The following is a 20111-nucleotide window of genomic DNA, read 5'->3' on the forward strand; positions in this document are numbered from 1 at the left end:
CCGCTCTTCCACACTTGAAGTATGCAAAATGGGAGCAGAGGCATTGGTTGGCAGCTCTTTCTGGAGTGTGCAACATCCAGGTGGATTGTATTAAAAGTTGTTACCCCATACAGAAGGTTGCAATCAGGAGCTTGGATGGCCCAGTTACAGGTCACCAGAAGGGTCAGCCCCTGATTTCTCATTGTGTCCTTTCTTTATGTCAGAGAGTCCATGGGGCATGCAAAGCAAACATGATGGAAAACGCAAATCAGAAGCAGTTTGTGACCTCCTCTGGCCCCAAGTGTCCATGGTGATCGAAACTTCCTGTGTTTCGCCCAGAGTGGTGCAGAGAGAAAAGTTGTGTGTGTGCATACACGGGTGAGTGTGTGTGTGGAAGGGGAGGGGGGAAGTTCCAGCTTTGTGCACCGGGGACAAAGCCTCTGAAGATGGCAGAATGAAATGCTGCGGAGTTCAAAGAGGCCCATCTCCTTTTTGTGTGATGGTATTGCTAATCAGCTCTGTGTCATCCATGGCTAACGCACAAGCCGATCGGTCTGTTCCCTCTCTCAGCCAATCAGTCAGTATTAAACAGTTGCAGGTTGTTTGGGATATCCCCTCTGTGCTGCCGCGGCTCCATGAAATTTGTCTGGGGCGATTAGATATAGGAGAGGGAGAGAACTTGGAGGCAGGGACTTGGATTACTGACTCAGCCTATCATCTGGGGCAAGTCACTTTGGCCCTCTGTGCCTCTTTATACCTGTCGGCAAAATGGATGTAAGAAATACCAGCCTCACAGGGATTTTATTAAGTGTAATAAATGATTGTGTGGAAAGTTCGTAATGACCCTCTGATACAAGGTGTGGTTATTATGGATTAAGCAAGTGATGGCACTATTCATTGCTGAAGTCTTTGGAGATCCAGGGCTGGCACAATGCACTGTTATACCAGAGATGCCTGTCCAGGTTGTTCACTCCCTGGTCTAGCTGGGAGTGCTGAGAGGACAGCATGCTCAGGGACTGTCTCTTTTTTCTTTGGCAACCCCCTGCCCACCCACCGCCCGCATGCCTTCTGGCTGATGCATGCTGTTCCTCAGCTACTTTTGGAGCTCTCTCTTTAAATGCTGCTGCTTCAAGATCTGTAGGGAGTAGGGGGGTAGGGAAGGGGGGAATCCACAGAGTGAAACTGAAGAGTGGAGCTCGAAGATTAATGATTAAGCCAGTGCACCTTGCAAAGCTTCCTTTCTAGCAATGGTGTGTTCAGCAGAACAGCTTACCCCACTTTATAGACTACTGTGACCCAGAGCCTATGAAAGGGTTTTGGAGAGAGATTCCAAGGCACAGTTTGTGATCACCTAGTCTGACCTCCTTCATAACACAGGCCACTGAGCTCCCCCCCCCCAAAATAAATTCCTTTTTGAACTAGAGCATATTTTTAAAAAAGCAAACAAAAGAAATCTTGATTTCAAATGGCTAGTGACAGCGGATCTGCCATAGCCCTGGGTGGTTTGGGCCTTAAAAGAGGCTCTGGCACCTTGAGGAAATGCAGGGGAACTTGCTTATATGGTGAACTCAGATAGAAACCCTGTTTGTTAGGAATTGAAAAGGTTTACCACTGGGTGAAGGATGTTAGGGAACAATCCTACCCTGGAGCAGAGTGAGAATGGGTGGGGAGAATAAATTGCAAAAAATAGTGACTTTTTTCCAGTTTGCAGGGTTCCAAAGTGTGTGCTGGCAGTGTCTAAGTTCGCTGTAGGTATGGCAACCCTCCAGGACAAATGACTGATGGTTCAGGGAGATATCTCCTAGGCATGATTTAAGAGTTGCTTCCCCCTTTTTTGACAGGCCTCCTGGAACTCCGCTGCCCTTTGCCTTTTCTGGGGCTGTCCCTCTCCAAGGGGCTTGTGGTTGTGGACCCCATGGCTGAGAGCTGGCAGAAAGAGAGGGGGAGAGAGAGAGGCTGCCTACCGGTGCTGTTGTTTGATGAGGGGCATCTAAGGTTTGCAGCCTGCCCTCAGGCAACAGATGTTTGCAAACTACCTGCCAAACCTATAGAGGGGGAGAGGGGAATGATACATGTGTTACTTGACACAGGAGGATTAAGGTTGCCTGTTCCTTCACTTAACACAGTGACATACAGCAGGGTGGATATTAGAACCAGGCTCAGAATCTCATCATGCTACCTCAGGCAGGAAAGATGTGCCGGTGACTACTGACTGGAGCCATATGTTGCCTCACGCTGGGGTGATTGGCAAGTGTTGCAGGACATAATGTGCTTTGGAAAGAATCAAAAGCGGAAGTGCTTATAAGGGTCACCATCAAAGCCTTTTTGCTCAGAGCTGTATTGACTACCAGTCTCCTCCCTCTGTTCCTGATTGAGGGGAGCTTCACGTGCAGTGATCCTAATGCTGCATCTGTTTATGGAGTCTTCTAAATGTCCTAGGGTTGCCAACTCTGACTGAAGCTATTCCAGGAGATATTTTTCCCAACATGACGTAATGTCATTTTCTTAAAATAGCCTATTAAATTCTCCCGGATTGCTTTCAAGAGTCACCAGGAGATTGATGCCGATCCCAGAAGACTTCAGGCCAATCCTGGAGGGTTGGAAACCCTAAAATGTCCCCTAGTTGGTGGGTGGGAGGCTGGTCTGGTTACCTATTCTTCCCAGCATCGCTGCCTGTCAGCGGGCGGAGCCTCATTTGAAGTTCCATGAAGGCCACTGAGGGCCTTGTCCTCAGACATGTTCCCTAAACACTTCTGAGGATCAAAGCCTAAATTATTCACAAGTATCACTGTCCAAAATGGCAAAGTTCACCTTCTTTCCTCTGCCAGGTGCTGCGGCCACTGGGCTACCAGAGAGCTGATGGGGGGGGGAAAAAGTGGGACCTTATTCTGCTGAAAACTTAGACCTTTTCATCGAGAAACTGGAAACCCAATGGCAACGGAAAACCACCAGCTGTTAACTGGAAACTCAAACGTTTTTGATTTGGGGTTTTCCAGTGAAATATTGAAGACGTTGGGAGGAAAGTGAGCACTTTCCATGGGAACATTTGTTGTGCCACAAATCCAATTTTCTTCTGGGAAAAAAAAAGTTTTGATGGAAAGTTTTCCAACCTGCCCTTGGGTAAAATTTTCAAAAGTGCCATTTTCAGGAGGGAGTGAGGCACTTTGGAGCCTAAATCTCATGGAAAGTCAATGAGAATCAGGCATACAGAACCCTAAATCACTTTGAAAATGGGATGTAAGGAACCTCAGACATTTAGGAATCTTTGAAAATGTTCACCCGAGTCTACAATCATTTAGAACCAGATTTTCAAAAGCCCTTGGCGCCACCCATTGCTCCCAATGGGCTGGGGGACCAGGGATGGGATTTTTCCTTATTTTGTTGGGTGCTGAGCATCTTTGAATATCTGTTCAGTCCATTTTATGGGATCTGAAAATCTGGCCCCAGTTGGAGGTGCTGAGCTCTTTTGGAAGTCGTGGGCCTCCAAACAACTCCTGGATTGCAATGACTCTCTGAGACGCAGTAACCTGATTGGGATGAGTAGCCAGAAATCTTTCCATCCTGAAGCTGGTATTTTTCCTCTCTGTAGCCAGAGGATCTGGTCCCCTTGTTCCTCACTGAAAATCAAGGCTTCCAAAGTGCCACTGTATATTTGATTATGCTTTAAGTGCTTGGGAATGTAAATGCATTATCTGAGCACACAAGCGGCTGCTGCTGCCACCGCCTTATGTGAATGTGCTCTCCTATTTGTCTTCCTCTGTGCACAAAATTGAAATTTGAGATTAAGGCCTCGGTTCTTGCCAGCCCGCGTTTTCTAGTGCTAAGGTCAGTAAAAGGCCTCTTTAGCCAGATATTGTTCAGCTCAGCTCAATGTCAGAATGAGGATCCTTTGCCTTGTGCTGGACCTGAGGGGTAAAGCCTATGATCCGACACACTAGCTGATTTTCTTTAAATTAACCCACCATTTAAAAAAAACAAAAACAACCCTCATATGTTTTGATGCAAATCTCTTTCACTAGGTGGTTTCTCTCTTGCCGGCAGATGTGAGCATTTCCAACTGGAGATCGGCCTGGATCCAAACTGCCCTAAAGTTTAGTGGTATTGAATTGAGGTTTTGGGCTTAGATCGGTCGTATATTTGTTTAGGCTCATTTTAAGGGGGCTAGCTTTAAAATCTGAAACTTAATGCAGAATTTGGGGGAAAGGGGTAGGGCCTGGAGATTTGTAGAAGTAAGGCCCAGCACCCAAGTTTGTTCCTGGATCTGACCTTCCCCAAATTTTGAGCCAAATGTTGCCACCTTTGTTCATGTTAAGTTGTTATTGTTACTGCCATCATCTGTTTTACACTAGTGAACAAAGGTCCCCAACTGAGCAGGGTCTCATTGTGCTGGTTGCTGAACAAACCCATATCAAGAGCCAATCCCTGCCCTCAAGAGCTTCCAGTTTAAACAGGCGAAGGGTTGGAAGGGAACTGGAAGTATGGAGAAGTGAAGTGACTTGCCCAAGATTACGCAGTGAGTCAGTGGCGGGGCTGGGAACAGAACCCAGGAGGTCTAGTTTCTTTAGCGTGTGCGTAGTAAGTTCAACTGGCATCAGCAGAGTGACTTGAGAGTAGTGCCACTCAGTGGCAGAATAGATGGAGTAGTGTTTGGATCTTCCCCTCTCTCTCTCTTTTAAAGATTGCATGTCCTGGTCAGAAAGAAACAGCCAAAGTTGCAGCGTGCCAGGGCTGGGACTACAACACCGGGTTTGTGGTCCATACAAGATTCCAATGGGCAAACAAACAACCCGACACTCAGCCCTCTTCCTCCCCAGTTCACACAGTTTAATTTCTTCTTCTTCTCTGGCATCTCATCCCTCTCCCACCAAGCTCAGTGACCACACATGAGAAATTTGCTTTCTCAGCTGTCTGGGGAATTCCCCCTCCTGCCTCTGAATCCTGCCCCATGATTTACACAGGTGCCGTCTGCCTCCCACAGAAAGCCATAAACTCTTGCCATGTTAAGTTCCGCAAAAGCTGTGGGAAGGGAACAGTTGGGAGAGTGGAAGAAGTATCTCTTCCCTGTTTGCTGCAGCAGCTGGAAACCACTCCAGAGATGTGAAGTGGTGGCAAGCTGACCCATTCAGCTAAGACTTCAGCGCCAGCTTCAGCATGACCTCCTCAGAGATCAGCATGGCTTCTTCAAACTGGAGTAAATGGAGCATTACCCTCCCGCAATCCCGCTTCATTTTTACCGGGGGCTCCTAGGTTTGCATGCAAGTCCCGTCTCTGGGGTTTTGTAAGAAGAGACCTGGTTCCTGGTTTGCAAAGGCCGAGATGTGCGTGAATGAGGTGGCACCACCCTGGTGCAGATTTCAGAGGTTGTGATGGCAAAGATGTTGCAGGGTGTCATTTGGTTTTTCAATAGTTCCCACACCCCCCCATATGTCGCCCATGAAACTGCCCAGGAGGCTGGGGAAGGTTGCTAATGGAAGGAAGAGGGACGGGGAGAGAGAAGGAATTCCTCAGGAGAGTGCTGTATAGTGGTTAGAGCAGGGCTCCTGGTGTCAGGGTACCTGCATTGTCTTCCAGCCAAGATCAGACCCTTGTTGTAGCAGATAGTCTCTGCCCTGGAGAGGGAGTCTGAAACAGACAAGACCGAGAAAAGCTGGAAGGGAAAGCGGATACACAGAGAATGGAAGCGACTTTCCCGGGTTCACACAGCAGGTCAATGGAGTTTGTGAGAGACTCCTCTGCCAGAAGCTGCACAGTGTAGCCAGGTCCTTAGCAGGAACTCAGTGCTGTGATGGAAATACCGATCTGATCCTGCCTTGTTTTGTGGGTGGTAGGAAATGATTTTGCTGGGGTTTTTTTTTGTTCATTTTTTTAAACAAGCTGAAACTATTACAAATATAGAGATCAGCTTTGGGGTATGGAAGGGAACAGATGGGATCAAAAGGCAACTTGCTCAGACCAAACTTGGTGGGTAATGGGGGGGACCCCAACAATCTGAAATCAATTAATTGTAAAAGCTTGTAAACTCCCGTTTGCATTGGCTAAAACAGTGTGAGAAACTTCCTTGCTGTATTCCTGTCCTCCGGGATTCAGTGTTGTCATCCGAGGCTGTTTTGCATGACAATGCATTTGGCTGTAATTATGCACAAGGATGCTAATAGGCACAGGGCACATTGCATCTCCATGGGAAAACTATCTCTTTGCGCAAAAAAAAGAACAAAAACAAAAAACCACCCAAACAAAATAAACCCTGGCAGCTTTGGAAAGAGAGGAGGAGCTGGGGGATAGAGGAGGGCAAGTTATGAATGTAATAAAACCCAGCCTCAGCTTTTTGATCTGGGCCTTTTCTCCATGGGCAGAAGAATAGCTTCCTATTGGATCAATGTTGCCTGCTGCTTAAAGTTTTATGGCAAGTGAAACCATTTGTGCCGTGTTGATAAGTTGCTAAGATATTAGGGTGGTGAAATTGTAAATCTTCCACTTCAAAGTACTTTCCAAACATTACATGGTTAATCCTCACTGCACCCTGTGGAACAAATGCCTATTTTGCAGGTGGGGAAACTGAGGCACAGATATGAACTGATTTGCCTGAGGTCCCAGAGAGAATCAGTGTCAGAGCTGGGATTGGAATACAGGAGTGCAAGGTCAGGCTTCTAAACCACCTTCCATTACTGTAGGGCTCAGGTGCCTCACAGCCTTTAATGCAGGATGCACTCGCTATGAGGGACCCAGAGATTTAAGGCCCAGATTCTCAAAGGTATTTGGGTGCCTAACTGAGTTACTTGCCCAGGGAATCTGTGATAGAACAGAAATTTGAACCTGGGTCTCCCAAGTCTCAGGCTAGCACTCTAACCACTAGCCCACTCTTCCTCTCTGCTTAACATTCTACTTTGATTAGCATTAGTTTTGGGGGAGGTGGTGTCAGATGCAACTCCATGCCTTTAGATCACTCCAGGACCCTGCACTGTGCAGTTATGCACCCTTCCTGCCTTAGCCATCACTGTGACGTTTTCTCTTGAGATTGATGCTTGTACATCCTCCTCTGTGTTCTGGGATAGTCCAGCATGATTCCTCAGCCTCCCTAGGCATGAGCTACAGCTTTTCTTTCTCCCAGCCTGAGATGGGAAGGCTGAGGTGCCTCTTGAGTGGGGCACACCTCTGTGCCTCGGTTTCCCCATCTGTAAAAGGGGGATGATAATCCAGGCTCTCTAGCTAAAATTACATAAAATAGCCCATTGTGGTGGTATCTGATTTACCACAGGGTTATGAGAAAACATAGATCAAACACTTGGATGTTAACTTAGGCTATGTCTACGCTACCATTTATGTTGGCAAAACTTACGTCGCTCAGGGGTGTGAACATTCCACCCTTCCAAGCGACATGAGTTACCAAGAAATACGCTAGTGTGCGTAGCACTATGTAGGCAGGAGAGTTTCTCCCGCTGACATAGTTACCATTGCTCGTTGGGTGTGGATTAATTATGTCAACGGGAGAGCTTCTCCCCTCAGCCTAGAGTGGCTACACGAGCGATCGTACATCAGTACAGCTGCGCCACTGTTCGCTCTCTTGTGTAGACATGGCCTTAGCGATATGATTACAGAGACAAGCTGGGGGAGGTAATACCTTTTAATGGAACAACTTCATTGGTGAGAGAGACAAGCTTTCGAGCTTACACAGAGCTCCTCTTCAGGGCTGGGAAAGGTACACTACTCGGAGTGTCAAAGCTAAATACACGGTGGAATAGATTGTGTAGCATAAGTAGTTAACATATTTCAAGGGACCGTTGAGGTGAAGTGGCCCGCTAACATGGCTGCAGTCATATGACAAAATAGCGGGGTTAATGGGTTATAGATTGGATTTATGGCAATTACAGCAGTGTCTTTATTAAGACCATGAATTTTAGTGTCTAGCAAAGTTATGAATTTAAGCTCTCAGGCTCATCTTCTGAAGGTGTTGTGCAGGTTTCCTTTGAGGGTGAGGACTGCGAGGTCAGATAGAGTGATTGCTTTTTGCTATGTTTGCAATTCATTAAAATGCTCTACTACTTTATAAAAAACAGCGTGTTCAAAGCATATTCATGGAGTAAGGAGCTTAAACCTTCCAGTCTCTGACTATGTTGATATAGTTGTCTGTCTTCCACAGTACTTTCATTTACCAGCTTTGTCAGTGTTTAAAATGAAGATTTTTTTAATGGATTATTTTCATTTTTTTGTTTAAATCTGAAAATGCTGCTAATGTCTCTGGCATGAACCCTCCCCCACAGGCAGCTGTGGCCACAGAAAGCACATCTAAAAAGAGACCGTTTTTTGTTTTCCTGATCAGGCAATATCCATTGGCTGCAGCAGGAATGGAGAATTATAGAATCATAGAAGATTAGGTTGGAAGAGACCTCAGGAGGTCATCTAGTCCAACCCCCTGCTCAAAGCAGGACCAACCCCAACTGACACTTGCAGTATCTCTTTTCCCATCGGCCATGTAGTTGGGAGGCTGTGGGGCCATATGGACAGGATGCTGAACTGGACTCCGGAGACCAGTGTCCAATTCAGAGCTCTTCCACCGGCCTGCTGGGTGACCTTGGGGCAAGTCATGTCCCCACTTTGTGTCTCAGTTTCCCCATCTGGGAAACTGGGACTAACGATCCTGGCCTGCTTTGCAAAGTGCTTTGAGAACTATTGATGAAAAGTACTAGACAGCTCTTATTATCCAAGTCTCACAGGATCAAACCCTAAAGACTTATTTACATCCCCAAGTTGTACCACTGTTCCTCACACGTTCTTCTCAATTGCTGGAAATGGCCCATCTTGATTATCACTGCAAAAGGTTTTTTTTTTCTCTCCTGCTGGTAATAGCTCACCTAAACTGATCACTCTCGTTATAGTTTGTATGATAACACCCATTGTTTCATGTTCGTTCTCTCTCTGTGTGTGTGTGTGTGTGTGTGTGTGTGTGTGTGTGTGTATATATATATATATATATATGTGTATATGTATACACTGTATTTTCCACTGCATACATCTGATGAAGTGTGGTTTAGCCCATGAAAGTTTATGCTCAAATACATTTGTTAATCTCTAAGGTGCCATAAGTACTCCTGTTCTTTTAACTAGACTGGTATAGTTAAAGCAGTATAAAGTCCTTGTGTAGATACAGTTATATTGGTATAAAATTGCTTGCTTGTATCAGTATGGCTTTCACCTGGAAGGGAAAAGTAATAAGCTATATTGGGATAAGCACTTTTATGCTAATATAGCAATGTCTACACTGGCTTTTTACTGGCATGACTATTTTGGTTAAAAACAATAATAATAATCACACCCTAACTGCAATAGTTACCGGTAAAACTTCTAAGTATAGACCAGGTCTATGGAAATTCCTGCTACTTCACTAATGATGGGCTAACTCGTTCAGACAAAATAGGGGCTGACTCTTAATTCTCTCCAAGGGTTCTTCACCAACAATAAAACCAAACCCGCCCAAGGTACTTACATGGACATCTTCACCACAGTATCTGAGTGCCTCACAACCTTTAGGGTATTCATCCTCACCCTTCTTGTGTGGTAGGGAAGGACTGTTATCCTCATTACACAGATGGGGAAACTGAGGCATGGAAAGAGACAATGACTTGCCCAAGGTCACACAGGGAGAATTGAACCAGGGTCTAGCTGGAGGCTAGCTCTGTAGCCACTGTACCCTTCTTCCTCTCAAGTCCTACCTTGACATCAATCCAGTCACATCAGTAGAGGCAGTGTAGGTAAACGGGTGAAGAACACCCGGATTGGTAGGGAGGTAGATCTTCTAGCTGGATTGTGTAGTTAGATGGAATCGAGGCATGTCCCAGTTTCTGATCTTAGTTGCACATGTGCATAACTCCTTGACCTTCATCCTCACTGCCTTCAGCGCTGAGCATCTGGAACTCATTCCCACCTGTGTAACTCAGATCAAACTTTGGGCCCAGCCTGCCCCTTAATAGCCCTCAGAATCTTGGGGAACAAATGTTGCGATGTGACCCTGCCACTCTGGAACCAGGGGGAGGGAGGGAGGGAGTTGGAATAGGAGAAATAATCGTATTTGAATGTGGCAACTCCTGAGAAAAGGGGGGAAAAACCCAACCCCGATGACAGACCAAATTCGAAAGCACCCTGGCCCCATTGTGCTGAGAGATGCTTTATTGTTTGATTTGGCTGTGAGACAGATTAGCAGCCCCAGGTGGAAAGTCATAATCTGCATTTAAATGGGCCAGTTATAAAAGGTATGGAACCCAGGAGCCTGCAGCATTATGCTGCGTCTTTCGGGCTCGATAATCTCTCTTTATTTTCCCCGCAGGCTGATCTGGGGGCACAGCTTCTAATTACCAGGTCACCCTGCTAATATTGTCATTTCAAGTCAGTGGGTGTGAAACCATGGCAACGCCACATTTGGTTCCAAGTTCCTAGAGGAATGAAATGTCCCTTCTAATCACAGAAAATGACTGGGCGTCTATTTCCCCCCCCCCCCCAGATCCCCCCTTCCACTCCTCCCCTGCCCAATCCAGTTCCCTGCCAGTTCTGTCATTATAAACCTCTTATAGGCTCTGGTAAGTGCCCGCCTCTGGAGCTTTCGTGAGATGGATGGGCCTGAATTGCCCATGTTTTTGCTCTTTGACACAGTTGTCAGCAATGCATGAGGTGCTGAGTGGGCGGTTTAGGTTGGGAAAAGCTCCAATAAATGCCCGTTTTGCTTGCTTGTATTTTGCATCTAAAAAATGGGGAGTGAATCTGGTGCTGAAGAAAGGGAGGAGCTCAGAGTGCTGTGTGCCAGGTATAACTTCCATTGCACTGCTCTGTTCCTCAGGCCTGCTCAGCTAGTCTACTATTATGGCACCTGCATGCTGCTTTTAATATGCCTTGGCCCAAACCTGCAGCACTCCCTTTTATTCCAGTCCAGAGATCCCCCTCCCAGACAGCTCTTCCAATGCACCCCAGTCTGGACCTGCACCCCCACCTCTGGCCCACCACTTACACAGCTATGCTGATGCACTTTTCTCCTGACTGCAGCCCCTCCCTGCTATTCCATTCCTGGGCTTACTTTCATAGCTCAGCTGCTGCACCTTGGTTCTGAAATGTGCAATCCCACTCCCACACCCACTGTTGAGCAGTGACCAACCTTTCTGCTGTGATGGTTTTGAGCGGTAGATAAACGTGGCTGCAAATTTGTCTTCAGAGCACTGTTGGACGCTAGTGACAACTGCTGAGGTGTGATTGTTTTAGTTTTGTACGTAGGGCTCTACCGGAGCTGTCTGACCAAGGGCATCCAGCTGGCTGTTGGATGGCTGGAGAGACTCATCAGGAGGCAGGTCCTTCTCCCTTCTAAAAAGCAATCCAAGAAAGGTAATGTAAAAAAAGTCTTATGACTTAAATGCGGCTTGTGAGAAGCTCACGCTTTTTGGCTTTAGAACGTCCAAATGCAGCTGTCCTCCCATGTTGTCTTAGCTGTGATTGAGGCCCCTACTAACTCCAAAAGAGGAAGCCTAGGAGCAGATGATAAACTCAGTCGAGATGGGGATGAATCAACCCCCTGGGCAAAATAGCCCTGACCTTTGAGGAAGTTTATATCCAACCCCCCCAGGTGGCCTTTATTCCTATAATAAGCTACACCAAAACCCTGTATGCAAACAACTCAAATGTCCGGGAAGTTCAGAGCAGGATGTGGTTCTGAGTTTTGCATCTTGGGCCCATCTCTATATAGAAACCTAATGTGAGTCTACTTGGTTTCAAAGGAAATTTCTAACTCAAAGTGATTCAGACATGAACTGGAATCGCATGTAAGTTGATTTTCCAGCTGACAGGAGTAGGTTAATTGTAAACTATCTACTGAAGCCTAAAAACTGCTGTCCAGTCTTATTATTAGTAGCTTAAAATTTATGGAGTGAGACGTTCCTTGGTGATAGTTGGTTTGTGCCCAGACAGCTCTGTGTAATTAACCCCCACACTGGGGGAAGAAAGTCCAATTTAAGACTTTCCCTTTCGCCCTCTAATTCATCTTGCTGTGCCCAGATTGTAGAGGGGATCTGAGATCCATGTGTGATGTGTAACCACGTGGCCTGAAATATCAGACCACGATGGAGTGAATTTGATTGGAGCTTCTCAACCTTATCTATGAATTCTTTTTCATGTTCTATAGTGGATATCTTCTTCTGGTGGAGCTGTATAGGCTGAAGTATCTGATTTGAGGGAGGGTCTCTAATCCAGCAGATGAAGGTATAACCAGATCCAGTGGCTAGAAGTTGAAACTAGAGAAATTCAAATTGGAAATAAGATGAAAAATACGAACAGTGAGGGTTGTTAACCAAGTTACCAAGGGAGGTGGCAAATTCTTCATCACTTGGAGTCTTTAAAACAAGATTGGATGTCTTTCTGAAAGAGAGACAATAGTTAACCGCAGGTATTTGGGCCCAGTAATGTTCACCTGCACAGCAGAGAAGAATAGTTCCTTCTGCTGCATCAGTGGGTGAAATTCTCTGGCTTGTGTTATGCAGGAGGTCGGACTAAGGTGCGCACAGTCATCCTCTCTTGCCCTAAAATTTATGATTTGCACCTTTAACTATATTCTCTGTGTGTTACTATGTAAAAATGGCCTCTTGTTGCTCAGTCTGTCTGTGTCCTGGGTGCCTGAGTCAAAATTTTGTCCTGGATAACCTAAGGAATTTCCTTTATGTTGGGCTTACTAGCCCATTACACAAAGGTGTGAAGCAAACCTAGTGAAACTCCTGAATGTAAGTGATCCTTTCTCACTGTCTGTGAGCCTAAGGGATAAACTGAGCAGCAAGAAATCGGTTCTGTACTGGGAGTTGGTGCCATAGTTTCTATTTATTTTGTATTGTTATAGCAGGCATCACCAGGTGATTTCATTACATGTAGTCTTACAAGTTCTTTTCATAGTGTATGAGCAAATGTTCAGTTTTGGGAAGACGTGCTGTGTGGTGGTGGTAGTTTTGTTATGCAATATTCTGGACATGGAGCTGTGAGAGCAACAGGAGAACTTGCTCTCTGCTTTGTCCTCTGATTGGAATAAATTTTTGATGCAGTGTTTCTCCTTGGAAACAGGATGTTGCCGTTGGGCTGAGATTCCTGAAAGAAGGGATTTTTCTGCATGCTGTTTTTGACCATCTCTGTTCCAGGACTGGTGTATAGCTGTAAATAAAATAAGTTACGCTTAGAATATACCAAGACTGGTTTCTCCTCCACTAGGAAGGCAATCTGCAAAGCCCTGAACATCTGCTGCTGCTCTACGGAGGAGTAATGCTGGTGTTGGGACGGGACTCTGGTGTCAGAAGATAGGGCAACGGTATAATGGCAGCCCCAATGGAAGTTGGGGCTCTGTTGTGTTAGGAGCTGTACAAATTTATAGTGAGAGACATTCCCTGCCCTGAAGAGCTTACAATCTGAACAGGCAAGATGGGCAAAAGATTAATATCCTCATCTTAAAGGTGGAGAACTGAGACACAGAGATGTCTTTGCCCAGGCCATACAGAGAGTCCTTGGCAGAACCAGGAATTGAAACCAGACTTCCCAAGTCCTTGGCTAGGGCCTGTGAGTATGTCTACACTACAAAGAAAAACCCCTTGGTGCCGACTCTGATCTTGGGTCAATTGTCTCGGGCTTGTGGGGCTTGGACTGCAGAGCTAAAAATAGCAGTGTACACATTCGGGCTCAGCCTGGAGTCCCTGAATCCGAGCCCGAATATTAACATTGCTATTTTTAACCCCACACCCAGACCCCATGAAACATGACACCAAGGGTTATTTCTTTGCAATGTAGATGTACCCTTAGTTACAAGACCACTTATCCTCTCCTGTGTTAATCTTTTCTGCACCTCCCATTCCCATTGGACCCAGCAGTGGAACACCTATTGAAATATCAAAATGAGGCTCTTGTAATATTTCGGGACCAGCCAGATCTTGCAGACAGATTCACACAGATGGACCCCATCGTGTGAAGGACTACCTGCAAGATCAGGCCCTGTATTGCCAATATGAGACAGGGAAAAATGGTAAACAAATGATCACTCTACCCTGCAAAGGGTTAAAAGTAAACGCTACAGTTATAGTTCTTTTTCTCTCTCTCTTTTTTTCTTTCTTTTTAAAATGGAAAATGCATGTGATGGAGATAAAAATCCACAAAGGCTCTCCATAAATACTCTCCACAAATAATCAGATTTAGGGAGGGGAAAAAATCCTGAATGGCTTTTTAGTCACTGAAAATTGAGAGCAGCTCCTAGGCAGGTCATTAATTAAAAATATGCATTTGGAAACTTGTTTCCCAGCCCTTCGCTGAGCTGCAAAGCTGACTGTTATTTCATAGTTCAAAAGGTTTTTATTGAAACTTTAATAAACACAAACCCTTTTTACGGGGAAGTCGGGTTTTTTTTTCAAATGGCTTTGCTATAACCCAATCCTTTTGCTATAATCAGAAGCTGCTTCTTTCAGTGCATTAAAACTGTACCAGACTTTCATTCTTCTGCACCAAAAATGGAGTTTCACCATAACTGAGTTTGCTAAATGGCTCTGACCCAATATTGTTCATGAAGGCCCATCCCCTACTGACGTCAATAGAGTTTTGCCTGCAAGGTATAACCCTAAACAGGGTTCACTTGTGTAATGCCCAGGGCGTTGTTGTTGTTATTATTTTATTATTATTAGGTATTAATCATTTGTATTATGGAAGCATATAGTGCCCCAGTCAGAGATCAGGGCCCATTATGCTGGTCCTTGGACAAACAAATAACAAAGAGATGGTTGCCCCAAAGAGCTGACTGTTTAAGTCAGTGGCTCTCAACCCCAGGCCCAATCAGCACACAGCTGCAGCCCATGTGACATCCTCAGGGCCACACAGGTAGTATATATATTGTTTGGATGCGGCCCACGCAACACACAGAGAGCTGCATATGTGGCCCACAATGGTAAATAGGTTGAGAACCATTGATCCAAGTAAATACATCTCTCTATGTGCTTATGATCAATTATTTGTATGACACCTAAGCCACTAGGTGCTACTGAGATGGGGGGCCCCATTGTGGAAGGTGCTGTACGTACACATAATAAGGGGCAGTCCTGGTCCCAAAGATTCCGCCCCTTGCAAAGGCAGGATGTGGATTTCCTCTCCCTTTTGCCCCTCACTCCTGATCCATCAGCATGTATTAGATGTTAATAAGAATGTGTATTCAACAATGGCTCTAGAGCAGAGATGTGAGTGATCCGGTAGGACGTCCCAGGAGCTGGGCCTCTTTTCCTATCTCCCCCTCCTGCCCTTTTTTTGAAGTTTCTTATTGTTTTTCTGGAATAAGGGAAAAAACAGCACTCAGGCTAAAGATAAGGCAGTGGGGTCCAGTGAAGAGAGAAGGTGACAGCAAAGCAGCTGGGGTCAATCAGACTGTTCTACCCCATTCATTCCCACTCCCCCACCCCCAGCTCAGCCCTGCCTTGTAACTTTACAGGTAGTTCCCTCCCTTGCAGTCCCCACCACACTCTGCCTGTTCTCAAACCTGCCCTACAGCATTGCGGACGTTCCCGTTGTCCCAGCTGTCCCTGCACTCTGCTCTGTTCTCTGCTCTTTGGCTCCAACCTGCCCTGCAGCATTACAACAGTTCCCCGAGACCCCAGGCTGTGAGGTGCTCGCCCCTCCTATGCTCTGTTTTCTAACTTAGACCTGCCCTGCAGCATTACAGATGTTCCCCTGCTTTCCCAGCTCCCACGTCTCCCCTTTTCTCCCCACATCCCACACACACTCAGCACCCACTTACCCTGCAGCACTACGGAGCGGAGGCTGCTCATTGGGTGAGTTTATTCTGTGATGGATACGACAAACAGCAGCACTGGAGAGATACTGCTGGAGTCACTTTTCATTTCTGACCCAAGTCCACCCCGGGTCTCCAGAGGTGGAAACAAATGGCCTAGAACTCTCAGCACCTCTTAGCCAGGGTGAAGCATAGCTAGAACTGGGCCAAAACTTTCTTTCTGGCAATAAATGACGACAAAACATTCTGCAACTTCATGGCAGTTTCACCCAATTGTTTCGGTTGAAAAACAATTGGGGAAAAAATCTAAATGTTTTGATTTTTAAACATTTTGTTAAGGGTTAAAATGCCTTCTTGGGTTTTTTTTTGTTTTTGTTTTTGTTTTTTTTAAAAAGAAGGAAAATGGAAAACAAGAAGTGTTTTTAAAGGTTGATTCTAATGAAACATATAGCTCAACCCCCCAGCACATTTATTTTTAACTCTTTGTTTCACCAAAAATGTTGCAAAATTATACGTTGTGGTTCTGCCTGAAATGGATATTTTATTGTTTTCAGACTTGCCAGCGAATCAAATAATCCCTTATTCGCACAGCTCTACGTATGATTTCTCTGTGGTGGGACTGGACTTTTTCTGTAATGTGGGAGGACATATATGTTACAATCTCCTCAAATGTAAGCTGTGGAATATGATTTGACTTTTCTAGACAGTTATTCCTGGGGGCACCAAGCATGGGCAAGGTGGCCATCTCTATTCTCTTCCCGCATGTCCCCACTTTGGAAGGAACCTTTTCTTCCCGCGAAGAAAATGGAAGAAAAACATAACTGAAAAAATAAAACAGCAGCAACAAAAGCAAACATCTTCTGAGGGACCAGACTCCCCCCTCCCACCCTTTTCAGATGCAAAGCTGCACAGTGGCATTCCTTATTGGTTATTCATTACTGCTCTTATGGTTAGTCCTAATCGTGTGTGATGCCAGGAAAGCACTGATTTCAAAGGAAGTTAGGAGCCTAAATACCTTTGAAGATCTAGACCTGAGTGTATAGGCTGCAGAACTGCTATGCGATCCCTTTAGAACTGATTGTTTATAAGTATGTTCCTGGAATGAGGTTAATCAGATCAGGAAATTAAATAAACAACCCCCTCAAACATTTTCCTGGTTTGGAATGTTTTCCCTCTTTCATTACTGGGCAAAACACCCACTACGCACAAGTCGTAGAAGGAAACTAAGTAGTTTACTTAGATTGTTGGCTGCATGGGCCAGGAACAGTCATTTAGTTCTGTGTGTGTACAGCTCCTGGCACGATAGGGTGCTGGCCTGCGATTGGCGATCCTAGGTGCTACTGCCATACAAATACAGTAAATATTAATAACTAAGTGACAGAGCTGGTTGACAAATGCTGTTTTACAGATGGGGAACTGTGGTGTGGAGAGAATAAATGACTTGCCTAAGGTCACATAGTGAGTCTATAGCAGGGCGGGGAGTTGAATCCAGATCTCATGGCTCCCAGTCTACTGCCTTCAAGACCAACCATTCGGTAGCTAAGAAATGGTCAGGCAGAAATGTGATTGTTAATGGGCACCAACTGCTTGGAAATGCCAAGGCCGAGCAGCCGGCTTTAACTCCCCACATTGTGCCGCTAGTCTAGGAGCGATTGCCTCCTGATAGCAGCCAGCAGGAAGGTATGGAGACAGTTGCAGTCTGTCAGGCGAATATGTAGCTAAAGGACACTGCAGAACAGGTGTTGTGGTCAGTAAGTGACGGCAGCTCTGGAGGAACCCTTAAGGAGTAGTGGAATGTGTATCCATTCCCAGCATGAGGCTGTCTCTATGATCATCCTGCTCCTTCGAAACAGGCTCTGGGGCTAGTTCCTATGGACGTGCAGCAGCCGGTGTTCTTCGGTGGATGACTGGGCCGTTTCAAAAAGAGGGAAGTAACACAATGAGTTCATGCAATAACCTTTAACCTCTGTAATGAAACCAAGCTCCAGCCATGAGTACACATTTCTCAGTGTCTCAAAACCACCAGACAGAAACTCTGAGAGGGTTGGCTCAGCCGCAGCAGGGAACAGCAACAGGTGCTGCAGGTTAGGAGGACAGATGTGCTGTGTGTGGAGAACCTAAGCCTGGAATAGCAGTGGGGGCGGGGAGGCTGCAGGTCAGGTTTAAGGTGCATTTGCACAGCTGTGTGTGGTGAATGTAGCCCTAGAATAATAATGGGGGCTGTAGATCCGGCTTGAGCGCTGTGTAGGGTCCCACCACTGGAATAGCGGAAGGAGCTGCAAATCAGGAGAAGGTGCATTGGCAGAGCTCAGTGACTATGCGGATCTGGGCTAGCAGGCGGCGCTGAGATGCACTAACAGCGCAGTTAGATAGGGTGGCCCGGAAGGTGTTTCAGACCTGGACTGCGGGGCCTGTTGGCATTGCTCATGAGGGTTTATGCAGCTGCCCAAAGGTAGCTTGGCTCCACTTGGCGATGTCAGCATCTCACTTTTATGGGCAGTAAAAGTATTTTTAATTATAGAGTGCTGAATAAGAACACTTAGGTACAGACATAGCAATATAGATACACGGACACATACGTGAAGGCACAGTCCTGCTGATGGACATGAATCATGCAAAAGGGGTGAGACCCTTGCCAGGTTCCAGCTCAGAAATAAGGTTTATGGGCTTGCTCCTGCTCCCATTGAAGTCAACAGGAAAACTCCCAGGGCCCTAATTTGGGGTTATAAAACCTTGAAAGACTAGGGCCCTGATCCTGCAAAATTCTTACTTGTGCAAGTAGCTCTTGCACACATGAGTATTTTCACTGATATCAGTGAGGCTACTTGGGTGAGTGAGTATTTGCAGGATCAGGAATGGAAGGAAACCAGCCCTTGCTGGTGCCAGAGGGGATGGAAAAAGCATGCATATCCCTTGCTTGGTATTATCTTGAGAACCTCTATCCCCTTCCCTTAACTCCCTTCAAATGGCTTGTGAGCTGCCCAGGAGGCAGTAAATGAACCTGATGGAAGCACAGCTCATGGGAGGGCAGGGGGTTAAAATTCTTGCTAGCAGTTCTGCAGGAAGCCTGAAGTCTCAGAGTAAATATATAATAAACAACTGTGACTACGTGTCCTTTAAAAATCCCAGCATTCCCCCTGGCTCGGAGGAAAAGTGACATCATTGTACAGAGGCTGATACCTGTTCTGTGCTGCTGCACAGGGAAGGGGATGATATCATCTGTTTAGTGAAAATGACCTGAAAGTCCATATGAGCTTGGAAACTCCCTGAATGATTCATGCCAAACCTAACAGAGTCCGATCTCCTTACCTCCCCCACGCCCCTGCTGTGATGTGAATTGGTTAAAACTGAAATGCAGGCATGGACGGTGCACAGCAAATCGGGCCCAGCTCCATCCTGGGGGTAGAGATGGGAAGCTCATTGTCACCTTTCAAGTTAATATGCTTCATTTTCAAATGGGACAAGTCAGTTGGGTTCTTCTCTTAATCACTCTCACTTCCCTGGAATTATGTCAGGGATTAATTGGTCTCTGGTTTTCTTTGACAGTTCCTTCTTTTTTCATTCTTGTTTTCTACTTTTCCCCTCTGCCCCCACCCAAAAAATAAAACCAAGCTCAGCCTTTGGTTGATTTGTGCATTTAGACCATCTGGCAACTCTGCGGCAAGTCCTCCATTCATCTATCTAACAGGCAGAGAAATAAGCAGCAGCAATGCAAATCCCACTCTCCTGTCAGCCCCACTCGTGATTCATTTAAATATGCCTCCTCTTGAGCTGAGAGGGTTGCCTCCTAGAGGATAAGAAGGGAATTCTAGCTCCTTTGGTCCTCTTCATCCACTCTTAACGATTAGCCTCCGATGTGACTGTGGTGTTTGTGAGATAAACACTTGGCCACCAGGAACTGGGATGAGGCCACAAACTTGTGCATGATTCTATGTGTACAGGCCTTTACACTGCATGTAGGTGTATCTTACCAACTGTAATATGTTACTGTAACACATTAATATGGATCCAGCTTTTGAAGGTTTTTCACACTGGCTTTCCTGAGAGGTAGTAGGAACGAGGTAGCCTTCTATTTACATTACCTATCCTGCCCTGGGATTAACGCTGACCATATGGGGCTATCACTGTAGCAGGAGGAAATTGACACAATTGCTTGACTTCAATGAGAGTTTTGTATAAAGAACCATTTCAGGATTGGGCCCAATTAAGCAGGCTCAGGTCCCAAAACCATATAGTGATAAAAGTTAATCAAAACAAGAGACAAAAGTATACAAGGCACTATATTAGAAAAACCCTCTGTAGCTTTAACATCCCACTGTTCTTTAGTGGATGCACTTAATAAAATATACACAGTTGCTTTTTAAAA

The sequence above is a fragment of the Dermochelys coriacea genome, chromosome 14, assembly GCF_009764565.3.
Source record: "Dermochelys coriacea isolate rDerCor1 chromosome 14, rDerCor1.pri.v4, whole genome shotgun sequence".
Taxonomy (NCBI): domain Eukaryota; kingdom Metazoa; phylum Chordata; order Testudines; family Dermochelyidae; genus Dermochelys; species Dermochelys coriacea.